Source organism: Miscanthus floridulus, chromosome 1, assembly GCF_019320115.1.
Source record: "Miscanthus floridulus cultivar M001 chromosome 1, ASM1932011v1, whole genome shotgun sequence".
Taxonomy (NCBI): domain Eukaryota; kingdom Viridiplantae; phylum Streptophyta; class Magnoliopsida; order Poales; family Poaceae; genus Miscanthus; species Miscanthus floridulus.
The window spans coordinates 132,894,880-132,914,771 of record NC_089580.1 but is presented as its reverse complement, the minus strand read 5'-3'; the positions used below and the strand labels follow the sequence as shown (position 1 = coordinate 132,914,771).

The window sequence follows — 19,892 nt, the reverse complement described above, 5'->3', positions numbered from 1 at the left end:
ACCCTGCCTCCCTGGTAGGGTTTGGTCTCCGGCGGCGACAATATGGAGGTTGCATGAGGTCGGGACGAAAGCTTGGACAACGCCGTGCCCTCCTTGGAGGCATCCTTTTCTTCCTCTCCTCCTACGTGCTGCATTTTGCAGGTGAAAACCTTCCCTCAACGGGCTAGCTTGTCGATGCTCTTGACGTCATTTCCTTCTTGAAGGCTTTGCTAGGCGATCCAGTTCCGCTGTGGAATGACGCTTCCCCAAGGTTGCCGGGGCTCGGTGCTCCAAGGGTGATGGTGCTCGGTGCTCTAAATTGTTTTTCCTAGTTGAGGTTTCTTCGGCCAAGTTGTTGACAGTTGAGTACTTGATTTTAGTTGGGTCAATTCGACCAAGTTGCAAGTGGTGGCGTGAGTTGTGACAGTTGTGCCAAAGTTGTGCAGGATGAGTGGGGCACTCTCCTCAGTTGTATGGTTTTTCTGGTCCAGTTTTCATTCAAAAAACTGGGCTGGCACTTGTCTTTTTTCTTTCTTCGTCTAATAGAAATCGTGGCAAATCTTTTGCCGTCCTTTCTAAAAAAAATCCAATTTGTGATCCCTAATCCTGACCTATGTTGCGGACCCTAATCCCAGTACTTGTCTTTTGAGGGTTGGTCAACACCCTATTATGAGTGCAAGTGACATACGTTGGTGATGTCTCGTTATTGGTTTGACTCGTAGAAACCAAATTCGGTGTCTTCTTATTGGTTTGACGGGTAGAAACCAAATTTGGTGCGTATGTGACAATTAGGAGTGTGGTGCTAATCACCCCTAATTAGTATGCCTACTGTAAATATGATTGGTATGTGTATTGTAGCGCTCCTAATCAACATGGGTGAATGATCATGTGTAGCTGAACTATCAACATAAATAGTTACACACTTAATACATAACTAGCTACTTATATATAATATAAGTTGCAAGTATATAAAAATTGTTATAAAGCATAAGCACCATGGGTCTACTTTTGCAGATCTCATAGTAAGAAACGCAACGGTGCAAACGAAATTAAAAATAAATATTTGGTAAGAAAGTTATCCTATTTTAAATAGTTGAATGGCTTAGTTCAAAACTTCAATTAGCATCTTACGTCAGCACGTGCTGATTGCCTCGTATTGTTGGGCCAGTCCGGATCGGATAGCGCGCTCGCCTAACATGACAGGTTTGTGGGCTCCGCCCTTGCCTCTCCCGCACGTGGCTACCGAGCTAGGCCAGGCCTCCAGCCTGCTTGCGCGCTGGTCGCGCGCTCTGTGCCGAGCGCGATCACCGATCAGTAGTGCGTTAGGTGGTGTCTGGTTGGCCCATCTAGATTAGTCACGGTTCCATTGAATGTTTAATATGTATATAGTATTAAATATAGATTAATTATGAAATTAATTATATAGTTTATAACTAATTTGTGAGATAAATTTTTTAAGTCTAATTAGTACATGATTTGACAATGTAGTGTTACAGTAAACATGTGCTGTGACGAATTAATTAGGTTTAAAAAATTCATCTCGTGAAGTACCGACGGATTATGTAATTTGTTTTTTTATTACTATCCGAACACCACATGCAATATCTTTCCGACACACCTCCTAAATTTTAATCACCGGATCCAAACATCACCTTAGACTTTGCGAATTGTAGCGTGCCTTTGCTGAGTAGTATATATGTAGTTGTACAGAGGGAAAATAAATACCGGAATTTTAATCTTTTTTTTTAGAAACCGTGTGCTATATTCCACATATATAGATAAAACATTGCATTGCAAACCTTACAGAGAGAGCCATGACAAAAACAAAAGTTACACAATAATCCTTGTAAGGTTTTTGATCGTCGGCGGCGGCAATCGGAGCATCCACCTAGTGGAGCACCACCATCGGGAAGTGTATGCGCCGAGCTTTTGGCTGGAAGCCGATTTCCTTCTCGACGATGGCATGTGGGCCATGTATAACATGTAGGTCCGCTAACAACAATTTTTACAAAAGCCACGGTTGTTTAACTAAATGGTCTTTTGCTTTTTTCACAATTGTTTTTCACGGCCCACAACTCACAACAGCTTTTACAAAAGACACAGCTCAACTAAACAAGACCAAAGCTTTCAAAGAAACTTCACATAATTTTGTTGTTGCAACAGTTAGCTCGTCGAACTCGTCAACAAGCTCTTAAACAACTGAATGCACAAGCACCTCGTCAAAACAAGCTCTTAAACAACTGAATGCACGAGCTCTTCGTCAAAACGTGTGGTATTTGTTACCTTCAGCATCGTAGGCGACCCTAACTCCATGGATGATGAAACAACCAAAAGGAGAAAAGATCGCCAAAGCGATTACACATACCACTCGACTCAATTTCTCGGAAAAGAGAAAGACATACCTCACAGGAGATACTCCAGAGGTGGAGCTAGAGCTGATAACATTGGATCACGTGGAGGAAGGAGAACACAATGGACATTAGTGAAACCAACGCCATCAGCCGAAATCCCTAAATTAATTATCTGTACTACAAATTATACTAGCTAGTATAAATTTTTCACCGGGGTGTCGATCTATTAATCTCTCCACCTGCCATGGTGCCACAGAGACCACCGGAGGGGAGGAGATCGAGATCGACGCCGGTGCCTAGCGTGGGCATAATTGACCAAAGACCGAAGTCTGAACCGAACTAATTGAGATTGAAACTGAAGTGACTGAGACCGAAATTTTCGGTCACTAGTTCGGTCCTGAATCCATACTACCTAAACTTTTATGGTTAGTTCGGTTATATGCCTCAGGTAACCGAACATTTTTGTATTTTGTTGACATAATGTGTACTTTAGACTATTATTAGTAATATAATATTTATTCTAGTGGATTTATATCCATCATCACTCTTATCACTTTGTTTAATCTATATGTTGTATTGTTATTTTTTACTTGAAATTGAAAAATATATTGCTAAAATTTGCAGCAAATTATACTATTTAGTAGTTGTTTTATCTAGGCCGGTTAGTTCGGTCATGACCGAAACCAAACTTGCTCGGTCTTGAGTTCTGAAACTAACTGATCGGCCTCCGTTTTTAGATAACCGAACTTTTGAAATAACCGAAGAACTGATCGGTTCTGTTTGGTCAGACCAAACGCCCAGGCCTACCTGTAAATGGCTTGTGGATTCACCTCTCTTCACTGTAGATGGGAACGAACCCTTCAGAGCTCTCTGGTTACTTCAATCAAGCCATCCTACTCATCATTCGGCTGATTTTTTATTGTGTCTCAGTCGATTTCTTTCAACCAATTAAAACAGGACACGTGCACATGGGCTAACATGTACGACCAATTGTAAAAGAAAACGACTGATTTTGCGTAATCACACAAACTTCTGAAAACGAAAATAACAAACAGGAAACCAAAACCTTGCAAGCAGGTGCCTTATGGCAAGGATGGGTAGTGTGTGCTTCATTGATACAATTTTGAGATACAACTTGAGAACCGTGGGTTTTCTTCCCAAGGTTTTGAGATGCATCAAGGAGTATCTGCAAAACACTGAGCACTAAACTTTCTGCTGGCATACTACAGTAATGGCATTTCCCATATGAATTATCTTCAACAAGGTGACATAACTCATCAACAACCTAAGAGAAAATATAATAAACTTAACAACACACTAACAACAAAAAAAATATACAAAAGATGTCAATAACTAAATTGAAACTATCAAAAAAGGAATCCAGATATTTCTTTTGAAGGACTCCTAGTAGTTTTAAACAAAAAAATGAAAAAGAAGCACATATCCAAATTACAAAAAAAAAAACACAAACCTCGTTCTCTTCATGCAGGTTGAGTTTGGTTCTATCAGGGTGCTCCTGGACATATTTTACTTTCTAAAAAAATAGTCAAATAACAAAAATAAGACAAATGCAAGTCAAAAAACATGTGAATTGAAAACCAAAACTAACATACCTTCTCCTTACAAAAGTTAATAAACTTTTGCATCATTTCTAAATGAGCAGACATCAGCACAACCTGAAAAATAAAGGCAAACACGATAAAAATAAGAATTGACAAACAAATATAAAAATAGACTATCTACAAATGATATGCTTACACACTCGTCATCTTGAAAATCTTCAAACCTAAAAAACTTGTTATGCTGGCCTACTCGAACAGAGAATGAATTACCACCATGGTCCGTAGAGTTCTTCCTTTTTGTAGCCATCTGATTCAGAAAAAAAAACATTAGAAAATGTGAAAAAATAGTGACCCTGAAATAAAATAAGAAAACACTGAAATGAAATAAATAAAGCTAACTACGTTCATGACTGGCCAATCTATAATCCAAATATACTATTACTACGACCATCAATCCAGGACAAAATCAAAAAACTGAAATCAATATATAGAAAACACAGGTACACACGCCAACAAGTTAAGGCGCCATCTGCATAGTCTAAAATAATTGAAACTGAAAGCACGGTTTACTGTAACTATATTTCAGGACTCTAAAATTTATTTACTGCATGCAACATAGAAAACTGAAACCCCAAACCTTGTGTGACTGAAACTGAAACTCAACATCGCCCTGTTCGCTTGGCTTATAAGCCGTATTTTTTCAGCCAACGAACAGTATTTTTGTCTCACAACAAATCAGCCAACGATACTTTCAACCATGGCTTATCAACCAAGCGAACATGGTGAAGCAATATATGGTGGCAGATATGTGCAGTCATAATAAGATTGAAATTGAAAGCTCTAAACTGATGTGATGCTGAAATAAATTCCATGCTCGAGCTGCTAATTAGGAGCGACACACGTATCACGGAGAAACCAAGTCTGAACTTCACACCGACTAAAAAACTGAGTTTTACAACTGAAAGCACTAAAAAGACATACTAAAACTGAAATTGAATGTACTGAAGCTGAAAGAACTTTAGTACTGAAAATCTCACAAAACTAAAGTCTAACGATACCTGTAGTGCTTTCTCCGTGATACCTGCAGTTCTAAAACTGAAGTTTTAAAACTGAAAGCACTAAAAAGACATACTAAAACTAAAACTGGATGTACTAAAGCTAAAAGAACTTTATTACTGAAGATCTAATGTAACAAAACTAAAGTCTCATACTCTCATGATACCTGTAGTCTAAAACTGAAGTTTTAGAACTAAAAGCACTAAAAAGACATACTAATAATGTACTGAAGCTGAAAGAACTTTATTACTGGAAATCTCACAAAATTAAAGTCTCATGATAATAAAAAACTGAAATGATAACTTAATTGGACCAAAAAAAATCTGAATTCAATTATTCTACTGCCGCAACATACATAACTAATAGACCCAAAAAAAGTAAAACTCAAGATCTGGTATCCTTGTTCTACTGTTGTCCACTATAAATCAAAACACTATGAAAGAATCAGCAGGCTGCTATACTTGACTGCTGTTGAAACTCTATTACTGAAAAACTAAAAAACACAACACCTAGTTGCTGTGAAATAATTCAGACTAAAGCCAAAACAATATATATTTAAGTTGAGCAAAGCAAGCTATTGTGAACTGATAATGAGCTGCTGCTGCTCAAAAACTGAAACACACAATACAGATCCAAATGAACTAAAAGCCCTGAAACTAGGAAACTGAAAAACTGAGAAATACAATAAATATAAGACAAATCTGCACATACGGACACTGATTTCGTCAAATCTACTAATACAAGGTTTACTATCATCATAAATATATGAAAGAGAAGATGCCTACACGTACCAAGTAAGGTAAGTCTACAACTTGAGCAACGGATTTACCAAATCATAAAGATGGTTCTATTTTAACTTCTGAACAGAGTTAGAGAAATAGAGATTAGTTTTCTTTGCCAAAGAGGCAAAGATGTCTCACATTTGAAAGTATAGTTCCATATAGTTCAACACTTACCAAGATTGCTTTTTGTTTGGGGGATTCTTCAACTCGTACACAGGAATATCATATTTTGTCCATATAGAATGTACAGATCAGTTCTAATCCAGCTAAAAACAGAAATGTGACCACCATTGAAATATGGTTGTCTTCAAATTGGTACATGAGCAAATCTAATCTGAGTAAACTGAACAAACAGGCAATTATTGCGGTAACATGTGAACAACATATCAGTTTTCATGGCAACAGGAAAAAAATACTTTGATGGTTTGCTACAAGGAAGCAAGCATCCTTGACTGCTAAATTAGGGGAACTAAAAACAAAACAGCGAATATACTCAACTGCCACTGCACGAATATACTAAACCTACAAAAATTCATAATAGCCTTGATTCTACCCACAGTACAGAACCAAATAAACTTAAAGCAAAACACACAAATTCGGGATCTCAACATCAGATTGTTTGCACGATCGGGGGGAGAGTATCTTTTAATAATAGAGAAAAGCTACTTCTATAATACTACTATTAAAATTTTTAAAAGGATACTAAAATTAGAAGTATCTTTTAATAGAGAAAACTTTTAATACTATAGGAATTTTAATATTATTTTAATACTATTAATGATACATAAATATTAAATTAATTTTAGTATTTTTCTATTTTAGTTTAAACCTAATATATTTGTTTTTGTAAATTATTTTAGTACTTTAATTATAGTTTAAACCACCGTCTTCGGCTACTCCCCGCGCAGCGCCATAAACCTCGTCGGCAGCCTCTGCGTCTACGCCGCCATCTGCCAGAAGGAGGGCGCCACGCTCCGGTGGCCCGGCTCCAGGGTCACCTGGGACGGGTTCAGCGACGCCTCCGACGCCGACCTTATCGCCGAGCACGAGATCTGGGCCGCCGTCGATCCCTTCGCCAAGAACGAGGCCTTCAATTGCAGCAACGGGGATCTCTTCAAGTGGAAGCAGCTGTGGCCGATACTTGCCGATCACTTCGGGGCTACGAAGGGGAGGAGAACAGGTTCAGGCTCGAGGACGCCATGGCCGGGAAGGAAGCCGTCTGGGCGGAGATTGTCAGGAAGAATGACCTTGTAGCCACAGAGCTTGACGAGATCACCAATTGGTGGTTCGTCGATGCCATGTTTGCTGTCGAGACCCAGCTTCTGGACAGCATGAACAAAAGCAAGGAGCATGGCTTCCTGGGCTTCAGGAACACTGTCACCTCTTTCAACACATGGATCGAGAAGATGAAGGTCTTCAAGATTGTTCCCTAATTCAATCTCTGCAATTCAGTTCTCTACTGTTGTTTCGCATGATCGCATCCTTTCTGTGCCATATTATCTTGCTCATTTATGAACTTCCAGTTCTCTTGTAATTTAGTTCTGTTTCATACATTTTGCTATCTTTGCCAGGTTTGCATGTTGTATACTGTTGTATACTAGGAACAAATAAAGATGATCAACACATTGCAAATAAGTTATTCTTGTTCAGCATCAGTTTGATTGAAATTGTGTGTGTATTCACTAACTGAATGTTTTTATTTCGAGCATTGCTTTATCCGTGAATCGGTTGGTACATAAATCAATTCTTCCCCATCTGTGGTGCATTCTTGTAAGGCTCTGGTTCTTCGTTCGTTGTATATCAGTAAATATGTTTTAGAGATCAACACATTGCTCATAAGTTATTCTTCCTTGGCTGGCAATAATTGCCCAGTAACTGTGTGAACATTGAATTATTGATCGAATGTTTTCATTACAAGCATTGCTATATCATTGCATTGGCTCTCAAAGCTCACTATCAATGTTGATTCTTTCCTATCTACTCATTCTTTTAAATCAGTACATATCCTTTGTCTACTATCGTGGATCCCTTCCTTTTTTTTAGTCACATTTTGCCATGTTCGCTTGGCTGATAAGCCATGGCTGAAATTACTGTTGGTTGATTTTGTTGTGAGAGAAAAATATTGTTCGTTGGTTGAAAAAATACGGCTTATAAGTCAAACGAACAGGAATCTAGAGATGGCTCTACATGTTGAGAAGTCACTGGAATCTTTCGTTTTGGTATTAATAATCAGTGTCTTGCTTGCTTTCATATCTTTATGCTTTCTCAGTGATCAAACGAATACACCACTGCCTTACAAGAAAGATAGAGAACCGAGCAAAGAGCTAAAGCCTTGCAAGAATGGGGTAGGATGCAGTAACTGATAACACTGGCTGCCGCAAGTCTTTCCCTGCTACACATTTTTCCTGGAATTTGGTCTCTAAATGCGACATTGTTACTTGTCTCAGTCATATACAAGGCCAATCTTGCCTCGGATGCCCCCATCTTTTTGGTCCAGTTTTTCTTTTGCATCTGATGGGATGGAAAACCTGGGGCGCAAAAGCTTGTTTATTTCAGAGCTATTCTCATTCGTGTCTCGTCTTTTCTTGTCTTCACTTCTTAATCTGGAGTGGTCCAATTGAGTTAGTAGTTGAAGCTCAACGGAGGCACGTCTTCTTTGTGCGCTAATTCTGATTGCGATTGGTGGTTGTCAGAATCTTTGACAAGTCACTGATTGGCTCTTCAAAATCTGATTTGGGTTCTGCTTCCTTCCGACAAAGCAGAGACAGACACGGCACAGCTAGGCTGCTCTTCAATCATGGACCTCTGTTGTTCAGTATTAGTATACTCTGCAACAGAAACTCACGTTGCGTGGTTGCATTTTTTTTTTCACCATTCCTGATGTGGATGGATATCAAAGACTCATCTTGATGAGCGATGACGGAGGTGGTTTGTGATAATCCTAGGAATTTCTGGTGTCCAAATGACGATCCTGTGACTGGATTGGTAATCGGCATGTGAAGAATTGCGCCACGGTGGGGAGGTGCGTCTTTTCTACTTCTTGCTCCAGGCTAGGCGCTGTGGCGGCGGCGGTTGGTACGGATCTCAGCCACGGGCATGGAATGGTGGTGTTATAGGCGTGGGGTGTCATTTGTCAAGGTCGTCTTTGAGAGAAAGTTCTGCTTAGTCTGAATGATGTTAGGCTTGGGGGTGTCAAGGTCTTCGAGCCAAAACTGTGCTTGGTCTTCGACTTTTGGTTGCGATGGCGGTGCCATAGTGTATCGCTTCCCTTCTCGAAGACTTCGCCATGAGACCTCGTCGGCTCGTCCCTTGGGACTTTCGGTGAAAACCGTGGAACTAGCTCGATAGCATCGCTGTTGGTTTATGGGTTGATAAACTCGGCTGGTGTTGGTTTGTTGTGAGAGGAAAATATTGTTGGCTGGCTGATAAACCCTAGCTGAAACCAACGAGCGAACACGCTAGATGACGGATTGACGTCGCTTCGCTCTTGAGGGCATCGCCTGAGTGTCCTTGGTCTGGCAATACTGTTGCTGTCTTCGGTGTGGCTTGCCGAGGGTCCTTGGCTTATATCATGGAGTTCATATGCTGTGCGTGGGATAAGTTCCTTTCTTGGAGCTGCTGCTGCGTCAAGTTACGGCTACTTTGTTTTACTCTACAAATCCGCGCTCAGTAATCATCAGTATGAACCATCGCATCATGTTCTTGTTTCCGGGCCAGAAAGGCGACTGGGCTGGGTCTAAAAAATTAGGCTAGATTGGTTTAGCCCATTACATGTGTGCGAGTTTTTATTTTCTTCGAGATTGTTTAAGTTTCGTGTGCACGTTTTGCGTGCAGCCATCCGGTTCATGGTGCACGCTGCCCACAATTCAGGTTTGCGTTCTGCCCACGTTTCCGTCGACCTCACCGACTCCACTGCCGTCCCCGAGGCCCTGACGCCGCTGACCGACATCACCCACGTCTTCTACGTCGCCATGTCCTCGCGCCCCACGGAGGCCCAGAATCTGGAGGACAACTCCGGCATGGGAACCGCTGACGGTCCTCTCTCCCTCTGTCGTTCGAACCGTCGGCGCCATGGGCGGTTACCTGCACGCATTTCCCCATGGCGTCCATACGGGTGTATAAATATGTACATCACAGATCAATGAAATATACTGGATATACTTGCCATTTACTGTGTTCCATTTACATTCGGGTTAAGTTCAATTTACACCCTCCAACTTGCAGCAAAGTTCGGATTTCAACCTCGAACTTCAAAACCGGACAACTTTGGCCCTCCAACTCTCAAAAAAGTTAACTTTCAACTTTCTGGGCGGTTTCGCGGGTGAACAGTAACTTTTGATATTTTCAGGAGCGCCGAAATTTTATATTGTTTTTTCGAGCATCTTAACGTCCTCAAATGAAAAAACTCAAAACTACAAAGTTGTAGATCTCATCGAGGTCTACAATCTACATATAAAAATTATCTTCATCCGACATCGTATTGAAGGGTTTCTATTTTTTGAAATTTGAGTATCATCACGCGTGTTTGTCGCGTGATGAGACTCAAATTTCAAAAAATAGAAAACCCTTCAATACGATGTCGGATGAAGATAATTTTTATATGTAAATTGTAGACCTCGATGAGATCTACAACTTTGTAGTTTTGAGTTTTTTCATTTGAGGACAGTAAGATGCTCGAAAAAATAATATAAAATTTCAGCACCATATTTTATCGCATGATGAGACTCAAATTTCAAAAAATAGAAAACCCTTCAATACGATGTCGGATGAAGATAATTTTTATATGTAAATTGTAGACCTCGATGAGATCTACAACTTTGTAGTTTTCAGTTTTTTCATTTGAGGATGTTAAGATGCTCGAAAAAATAATATAAAATTTCGGCGCTCCAAAATATATCAAAAGTTACTGTTCACCCGCAAAACCGCCCAGAAGGTTGAAAGTTGAACTTTTTCGAGAGTTGGAGGGCCAAAGTTGTCCGGTTTTGAAGTTCGAGGTTGAAATTCAAACTTTGGAACTCCAACCTTTGTCCTGTGGGCACTAAGCCTTTGCCAAAAGTACATGCTAACATTCAGAGCAAGCAACAAAAGAATGCTACTAACTCTAGCAATCCTGGAAACTTCAAAGGGAAGAACAAGCGCAAGAGACAACGTAAGTCTCGTGGTGCTAATAAGGGAAATGATGTTTCTAAGTCGAACAATAAGAAGCCTAACAAGTCTAGCACTTGTGACAAGTGTGGTTGCTATAGCCACCCGAATCAGAAATGTCGCACCCCTAAGCACTTGGTGGAATTATACTTGAATTCCGTGGGACGAGGACGCTCCAATCAAGGACGTTCCAATCAAGGTGGACAATTTGAAGCACACTTCAACTCCCAACCTGATGTCAACATGGAACAAGCTTTCCAACTTGACATCCCTATGCAAGATGCCCCTGGGTGCTCCTACACCGCTCCTGCGGGAACAAGCAACACCAAGACACTGCCACCACCTGATGGGAACAACACTGCTGATGCGGAGAACATGATCATGGAGTTTGCCTCTGGCGACATCTTTGGAGACTTTAACTAGGCTCCGACACTTTGAGATACCTTGCTACCTTATGTTCTTACTGTGGATGATGTTGTTTGCTTGTGGATGTTGTAATAGGCTAGTCATTGTCTGTACTTTATAAAGCAAATTGGGTATTGTAATTTGTATTATGCACAATTGATACCTATATATTGTATGTATTCTATATATATTTGTTGAGAATTACATGTTCAAATTCTCCATTTTGTATAGATTGTACGAGAGTCGATCTGATGGATAAGAAAATGTGTCTAGTGGACAGTGGTACCACTAACTCTATACTCAGGGAGATAAAATATTTTCAAACTCTCACAAAGAACAAAGGAAATGTTTTAACAATCGCTGGACGCGATGTTGTAATAGTTGGCACCGGTAGGGCCACTATTATGCTCCCTATGGGTACCTCGCTAACAATTGAGGATGCACTATTGTACCCCGATTCAACGCATACCCTATTGAGTTATAGAGATATTCGTAAGAATGGGTTCCATGTTGAAACCCATGCGGACAGCAATGAGGAGTTCCTTCTCATTATAGAAGATCACGGATGTGGCAAAGAGACACTTGAAAAAGTTCCCTCACTCCCGTCTGGATTGTACTACACATACATCAAACTAGTACCACATGTTGCTTACAAAGTAATTTTTCAGAATGTTAACACATTCCAAACTTGGCATGATCGCCTTGGCTATCCTGGCATCGGGATGATGAGGAAAATTATAAGCAATTATGTTGGTCACACTTTAAGTGATGCAAAATTTCTCCAATCCTTAGATTTTGTGTGCACCGCATGTGCCATGGGAAAATTAATTTTGAGGCCCTCTTACCTCAAAATTCATGTCGAGCCTCTAAAGTTCCTGGAACGCATTCAAGGTGACATATGTGGTCCCATTCAACCATTGTCTGGGCTTAGGGTGGGCATAATTAACCGAAACCGAAAAACCAAACCGAAAGAATCGGAACCGAAACCGAAAGAACTAGAACCAAAAAAATTGGTTCCTTATTCGGTTCCAAATTTTGGGGAACCGAAATAACTGAGAAAATTTTGGTTCCTACTCTTGGATACCCGAATTAACCGAAAGAACCGAAATTCATGAATTTTACTACACTTACTTGTATTTTGTAAGACTACATTTGATTTTTGTGTGATGTCTCATATTGAATCGCTATGTATTTGTGTTACTATATTTCTATTGTTCCCTTATCAATTATTACTATCTAAATTAGAGGCAATGTTGCCTAAATTTGCTTTAAAACATGTATAATTTTTGTTGTATTAACCTTTGCTGAAAAAATTCGGTTAGTTCGCTTAGAACCGGAACCGAACCAAAATAACCGAGAACCGAAATGCTCGGTTCCTAAATTTTTTTGGAACTGATCGATTCCCATTTTCTAGGAACCAAATTTCATCAATAACCGAAAACCGAACCGAGAACCGAACGCCCACCCTACTCTGGGCCGTTTAGGTATTTCAAGGTTCTCATAGATGCATCTACACGATGGTCTCATGTGAGTCTCCACTCCATGAGGAACCATGCATTTGCCAAGATTGTTGCACAAGTTATCAAACTTAAAGCACAATATCCTGAACATCAAATCTGATCTATCCAAATGGATAATGCTACTGAATTTTCCTCACGTGCCTTCAATAATTATTGCATGGTCTCAGGAATTCAAGTTCAGCACTCGGTCCCATATGTTCATACTCAAAATGGGTTGGTAGAATCTCTCATCAAGAGAGTGAAACTTATTGCAAGACCTTTACTACAGAATTGTAATCTACCAACATCATTGTCGGCCCCTCAATTTGAGAGTCCTATGTGCATCCGTATTTGCGCCAGGATCACACACAAATCATAAGAATGGGACACAGATATATAATAAAATGTTCTGAGCTTTATTGATAGCTAGAAATAAGGTCTTACAATAGTGGCCCAAAGGGGCATGGTCATAGGCTATATATCTAGCGAAAGACTACAACCGTGAAACGACATTATTGGTGGTCTCTAGAGCGGGATTATTATACAACGAAGCAGTATCCTATTCCATAGGCAACTTGAGCATGGCTGAAACCCTAGCCTCGATGTCATACTCCTACGAACGTATCTCCTTATGGGAATCCTAGTTCTCATGGTACGCTTCCTCAACGAAGTCATAGTCTTCTTCCATTCTGAGGTCTGTGTGTCAACAACGGGTGAGTACATACGTACTCTGCAAGCCCTAACCATAGGGTGGAAATAGAAGTGTAGTGGTGATTATAATTAAGGATTTGGTCCTAGCGGAGTATTACCATTCCCACTAGTATCTGGATTAGCATCAATTTCATTACTAGTTTCATTACACATAAAAGTAAAAACTAATCATAGTATCACATCCTAGCATTTGCCCATTTCAAGGACGTGGCTATTCAAATAGGTTTAAGTAACTCTGCAGAGGTGTACAAATTTCTCCACACGATAGGTGAAACCTCATCATGATCAGTGGAAGAAATAGACCTAACGAGACCTCATACCCAAATGTACGCGACCTTAGATATCCATATAACTCTACTACGACTTCTCAGGGGTTGAAAACACACAACCGAGAAGATACCAAATCTCCCCAACATGATGATACCAAATCATCACAAAAGAAAACATGGCCAAGAAAATCAAGGGCTCGAACGCGGCCAAAAACCAAAAGATTAATGTGGAAGATCACATAGCATCCACGCCAACTGGACCATGGAAGAAAACCTATCCCCGTGTCGGCTCGTGATATTCCGCTGCCTACATCGGCCTCCTAGTAGAAATTATACTTCTATCTAACGGATTGTGAGATCAAGCCTACCTATATAGACATGTGGCTATACATAATAACTCACTAGGTGAGAGGGACTACAAACCGGTCCTTATGTGACCGAGGCGAGTATCTCACATAGGAATCCTCTCCAGGCATCCATGTCATGGTAAACTACCTCCATAGTTTACCACCACTCGCCCCATGTTGGGGTTTAGTTTTAGGTTTAACAATTTTAAGTTCCATAATTATCCCTAAGTCTATTCATGGTGTAGAGCTCATAAAATAACAAGATAACCATTTATCTTAATTCAACAATAATCATGTCACATTGACTGAGCTCATATTCTAGGGTAATAATCTTATAGTCATGTTTTAGCATTTCAATGGTTTTAAGCAAGATGGTAGGGAGGGGAGCTAGGACTTGCCTTCATCGTTGTCACCTTTTGGCACGTCTATGAAATTCGGGTCCTCGTCCTCCTGACGATTACCGTCGTCTGTCGGGCGAATCGATCGAAATAAGACTACCGCTAACCACAAAAGAAAAGGGCAAAAGCAAATATAGAACTATATGGTGGCACTAGGTGGAAATGATAGGGTTGGATTTTAGATGAATTTTAGAGGTGTTTTCATGCGAAAAGGAGTTAGGGTTTAAAAGTTACATATTTTAGAAGTTTATCCTATAGTTATTTAACTAGGTGAAATTTTATATGCATTTTTTGGTGCATGAAAATATGTGAATTAAATTCCCAAATGCATCTAGTTTATTTACAATTTTTTTGGAAAATTTTCTAAACTTGGAAGATGTATTTTTAACCCTCTATGTACATTAGACGGGTGTACCCAACATTTTCTAATGCGTAACCTGCGCTGTGTGTGTGGGGTGTGTGTGTGTGTGGATGACAGGTGGGCCACCCTGCCTACATCAGCAGCGATGGTGGCATCGGCGTTATGGCATGGTCCCATGTGTTAGTGAAAGAGGGAGAGAGAGACGGATGGGGCTGAAGGTAATGGCAATGCCGTTCCGTGCCTGGCCCACACGTCAGAGACAGAGACGGGGAGATAGGGAATGGCGGTAGGCAGGGGTGACCGCCGCATCGCTGGAAATAGGGAGGAGAGAACTGGCTCACTGAAGTTGGCCATGTCGGCAGCGTTGATCCTCGGTGGTGGCGTGTGATAGGTATACGGTGCTCGTGGGGTCACGCCGTGGCTGATGGTGGGGTTGCCGTCGGCAATGGGTGCCTATGGCGGTGATGGCGGCTCATCGGAGTGGTCACGGTGGTGCCATGCGGTGAACTATGCCCTAGAGGCCCTATCCTAAACAACTAACTATGTGTACGTGTGTGCAAGTGAGGAGTGTTGTGGTGGTGGTGTAGTGCCCTGGGGTGGCCTTGCCGGTGATGGCCGATGGCCATGGCGGCTCAGCGGAGTAGGGCACATGGTGGCAGCACATCATAGAGAGAAACACGACCAACTAACTAGCAAAGGAGATAGAGGAAGGGCTCTGGAACTCACCGGTCACTCCAATCGGCCAATGTCGCAGTTGAAGAGGAGAAGAGACGGCACCTATGGCGCTGGCGAACTCCCAATTTGGGGGAAAATGGAAGAAAGTGGAAAGAAGGAGGGGAAAGGGGAAGTGGAGGGGAGATGGTGTGTTCCTACCCTTGGCTGAGTAGATGGTGAAGGGGGCGGGGAAAGAGCATCGCTGGCCAAGCCTATTTATGGGCTGGCTATGTCAGTGTCCCGGTGGCGAGATATTTTCCCTGGCCATGCTTATCCACCACGTGCTCTCGTGGTTGACCTCGTCGGGTCATGTCGCCACAGCTGAACCTTGCCCATGCGCACATTAAAGTGCCTTGGCGGCTACTCCGGCAGCTCGGCACAGAGGCAACCATGGCGTCGACGTTGACGAGCTCACTATGAGGGAGAAGAGGGGAGAGGAGAAGAAAGAAGGGCGCCATGGGGTCCTGAGGTCTCGTCGTGTCGCCGCTGACCCTCACTGGCACCAGGGTGGCCCTGGCGGGTGAAGACGCACGGCGTTGTGTCATGTACGGCTGCCAGTCACGAGGAGGACGAAGGAGCAGGCGAGCAAGGCCTAGGCGTTGGAGAGAGAGGGGGGGGGAGGGAAGGGCGCGAGCGAGGCTGGGCCGGTGCTAGGTTATGGCTGCTGCTGCATCAGTTGGGCCAGCCCACACGAGGAGAGAAGGAGAAGGGGGAGGAGTGGAGTGGGCTGCTATGGGCCAAAATGGGAGCGGGGGAGGAAATGAGACCATGGGGCTTTATCCATTTCTATTTCTTTTTTTTGTTTTTCCTAGCTTATGTATGCACATGTTTAAATGATTTTGAATTCAAATTTGAATGCATGAGTATGCAAAAGTGTACCACGATAAGCTCAACAAGTCAAGCAAATATTCACACACCAAGTGTCACACATCAAGTTTTATTTTCCTATGTTAATTTGTTTGTAAAAATCACCTATGTTGGTTATATATGCTAGCTCCTATGCAAAGTTTTAAAAAGTTCAAATTTTTAGTTATTTTTAAATTAGGTCAAAATTTTAGGGTGTTACAAACCTATCCCCCTTAAAAAGAATCTCATCCTTGAGATTCGAACTGATCCTCGAATAGAGAGGGAGATCCCTTTTTAAGATCGTCTTCTCTTTCCCATGTGGCTTTTGCCTTTGTTTGATTACTCCATTGTACTTGATAGAATCTTATTGTTGTCCCCCTGGTTTGTCTGGTGATTGTATCCAATATCTTGATTAGTTTTTCCTAATACTGTAAATCTGGTTGTAAATCCATGGCTTCCATAGGTGCTTGTTCTTCTGGTACCCTCAGGCACTCCTTTAGTTGTGACACATGAAACACATCGTGTATGTCTGACATTTCCTGAGGTAACTCCAGGCAGTAGGCTACTGCTTTCAATGATTTGATATGGTCCAATATACCATGGGGCTAACTTTCCTCTGACTTGGAATCTTCGAGTACCCCTGATGGGTGATACTTTTAAGTAGACAAAATCTCCAGGTTGGGGTTCCAACATTCTTCTTCGGGTATCCGCATATCTCTTATGTCTACTTTGTGTTGGCTTTCAATTCTCTCAGACTTTAGCTACTTGTTCCTCAGCTTCCTTGATCATGTCAGGGCCAAATAGGCTTCTTTCTTCGACCTCAGACCACATTGATGGTGTTTGGCATTTTCTTCCATACAAGGCTTCAAATGGTGCCATCCTCTAGCTTGCTTGGTAACTGTTGTTGTAGGAGAATTCTGCAAACGATAGGCTCTTTTCCCGGTCTTTTCCATAGGTCAGTGCGTAGGCTCATAACATGTCTTCTAATATTTGGTTCATTCTTTCTGTCTGTCCGTCAGTTTGTGGATGATAGGTTGAGCTATAATCTAGGCGTGTTCCTAAAGCTTTATGTAAGCTTTTTCAAAATCGGACGATGAATTGAGTCCCTCTATCTGAGACTATTTGGCTTGGTACCCCATGTAATCTAAGGATGTTGTCAATGTATAGTTGTGCTAGCTTGTTACCCTTGTAATCAGTCCTTACCGGAATAAAGTGCGCCACTTTCATCAATCAGTCTACTATAACCCATATTGAGTCGTGTCCATTTGGTGTCGTCAGCAATCCCACTATAAAGTCCATTCTGATTTCGTCCCATTTCCATACTAGAATTTGCAATTGCTAAAGTAATCCTGCTGGTCATTGATGTTCTGCCTTGACTTGTCTACACGTATCGCATCGTTGCGATATCTCCTTTCATTTCGGTCCACCAGTATCTCTGCTTGAGGTCCATGTACATCTTGGTTGATCCTAGGTGAATAGAGTAGGCTGAATGGTGTGCTTCGTCCAATATTAACCTTCAGAGTGCCTCATCCTTTGGTACGCATATTCGATCTTCATACCATAACCTCCCTTGCTTGTCGACCCTAAATCCTAGAAGTTCCTTCTTACTATTTTTCTCCTTGAATTGTTGTATTTCTTCATCCTTTTCTTGGGCTTGCTTAATCCGATCTTCCAAGGTTGTATGTATGTGTAGGACATTTAGGATACCTTGTGGTACAATTTGTAGATTCAGTTGGTGAACTTCTGGTGCTAACTCTGGTCTTTGGTTTAAGGTTGTCATATGGTGACAATATGCTTTTCTGCTTAATGTGTCTGCAACTACATTGGCTTTTCCCAGATAGTACTGTACACTTAGATCGTAATCCTTGATCAATTCCAACCATCTTCTTTGTCGTAGGTTTAGATCGGGCTAAGTGAATATATACTTCAAACTCTTGTGGTCTGTGAATATCTCATATTTGTTTACAATAAGATAGTGTCTCCATATCTTCAATGCAAGCACTATGGCTGCTAGTTCCAAATCATGTGTTGGATAATTTTCCTCATGTTTCTTCAGTTGTCGGGAGGCGTAGGCAACTACTTTATCATCTTGCATCTGGACACACCCTAATCCTTGTCATGAGGCATCACAGTATATTATAAAATTTCTATGTATGTCTGGTAGCATGAGTATTGGGGCTATGGTTAACCGGGTCTTCAACTCTTGAAAACTCTTCTTGCATGCTTCCGTCCACTTGAATTCTGATACGGCCTTAACCTTCTCTGGGTCTACCTTTACTCCTTCCATGGTGATGATATGTCCTAGAAAGGCGACTTCTTTTAGCCAAAATTCACATTTGCTGAACTTGGCGTATAGCTCATGCGCTCGTAGCTTGTTCAATATTACTCTTCAAATGTTACTCATGTTCTTCAGCACTTCTTGAATAGATGAGGATGTCATCGCTAAACACTACCATGAATTTATCCAATTCCTCCATAAATACCTTGTTCATCAGATTCATTAAATACGCTGGGGCATTGGTTAGTCCAAACGGCATTACGGTGAACTTATATTGTCCATAGCGGGTCACGAATGCGGTCTTTGGTATGTCGCTGAGCCGAATCTTTAGTTGATAGTAGCCTGATCTTAGATCTATCTTGGAGAAATACTTAGCATCTTCTAGCTGATCAAATAGGTCATCAATTCTTGGTAGAGGGTACTTGTTCTTGATGGTAACTTCATTTAGGGACCCATAATCGATACACATTTGGAGGATGTCATCCTTCTTCTTTTATGAACAAAACTGGTGATCCCCAGGGTGATGACCTTGGTCTGATGTACCCTTTCTTTTGTAACTCTCGTAATTTCTACTTCAATTCTTTCAACTCATTGGCTGCCATTCGGTATGGTCTCTTTGTAATTGGTGCGGTTTCGGGTATTAGGTCAATTATAAATTCCAAGTCTCTGTCAGGTGGCATTCAGGGTAAGTCTTCAGGGAACACATCGGGGTTTTCGCATACGACTGGTACTTCTTCAATGCTTGATGCATGTATATTGTAAACCATTGGTTCTGCTTTGGGGGCTTGAGGGTGACATTCTACCTTTATTCCATTGTGATTTATTAGGGTTATTGCTCTGTTGCTACAGGAGATAGTGCCATGGTGTCTCTTTAACCATTCCATTCCTAGTATTATGTCTAAACCTTCTGTCTTAAGTACTACCAAATCTGCTTGAAATTATACTCCATCGATTATTATCTTCACTCGAGGGCATTTGAGGGTGCATTTGAGGACAGCTCTAGGGGTTTGAATCAAGAGATGGGTGGGGAGTAACACTGTTCTTAAACTATTTCTAAGCACAAAACAAGCAGAAACAAATGAATGCGAAGTGCCAGAATCAAACAACACGGTTGCAAGAGTGGAGTTTACTAGCAATTCACCGTACACGACATTAGGTGCTGCCTGTACTTCCTCTGCGTTTACGTAGT

The 19,892-nt window shown here is 41.4% G+C and overlaps 2 pseudogenes; both read left to right on the top strand.

The window, feature by feature from the left end:
- Window positions 1–6,609: 6,609 nt before the first annotated feature.
- On the top strand, window positions 6,610–7,210 carry LOC136463445 ((S)-8-oxocitronellyl enol synthase ISY1-like; annotated as a pseudogene).
- A 1,436-nt stretch (window positions 7,211–8,646) lies between these two features.
- The window catches only part of LOC136463435 (3-oxo-Delta(4,5)-steroid 5-beta-reductase-like), a 32,940-nt pseudogene continuing 21,694 nt past the window's right edge, over window positions 8,647–19,892 (top strand).